Source organism: Brassica rapa, chromosome A09, assembly GCF_000309985.2.
Source record: "Brassica rapa cultivar Chiifu-401-42 chromosome A09, CAAS_Brap_v3.01, whole genome shotgun sequence".
Classification (NCBI taxonomy): domain Eukaryota; kingdom Viridiplantae; phylum Streptophyta; class Magnoliopsida; order Brassicales; family Brassicaceae; genus Brassica; species Brassica rapa.
This window is the reverse complement of record NC_024803.2, coordinates 22,742,180-22,742,872: the sequence shown is the minus strand read 5'-3', so window position 1 is coordinate 22,742,872 and position 693 is coordinate 22,742,180.

Below are 693 nucleotides of genomic sequence, written 5' to 3'. Positions count from 1 at the left end.
AAAATTATCTGGACCAGACTCTTCAAACATGTGGCAGAGATTACATTCAAAAGTTGCGGCTGAATCATTGAAACAAGTTATGGCTGAATAATGAAGTTCAAAATACAGACACGAAAAGACTTCAGGAACCAAAATTATCTGGACCAGACTCTTCAAACATGTGGCAGAGATCAAGCCAAACGCTGGTTAGCATCCAAGTTGGCTTCTCGCCTCCTTCCAACCAAGTCCACCTCAAATGGCGCATCTGACAACGAAATAGACTTCTGGCCACAAGATTAAAATTACGCCAAACTGTCAAATGATGCCTTCGATCCCATGTGTTTATCCGCTACGGCAAACAAAAAATACAAAGATTACAGACCGATGGTATATATTAATATATATGAACAAATGTCGGACCTTAAAGCGAGTTGAAGAAACCAGCGTTCTTTAAAATGATCGGGAATGTCGCAGTATGTCGGCCATGCATGAACCCATCCTTCTGCAAGAATCGTCGGGATGACCAGGGAGAGATCAATTAAAAATTTAAACCATGTAGGGCTGGTTGTGTCAAGCAAGTCACACGGACCAGAGTATAGAACAGGGAGGTTTTCATGATTTGCAAAGCTTAGTATCGCAAAAACACTGTTCTCTAACCTCTCTGAATTTTCAGGAACAATCGGCATGGCTTTTGATGGGGATAGAGAGATATTG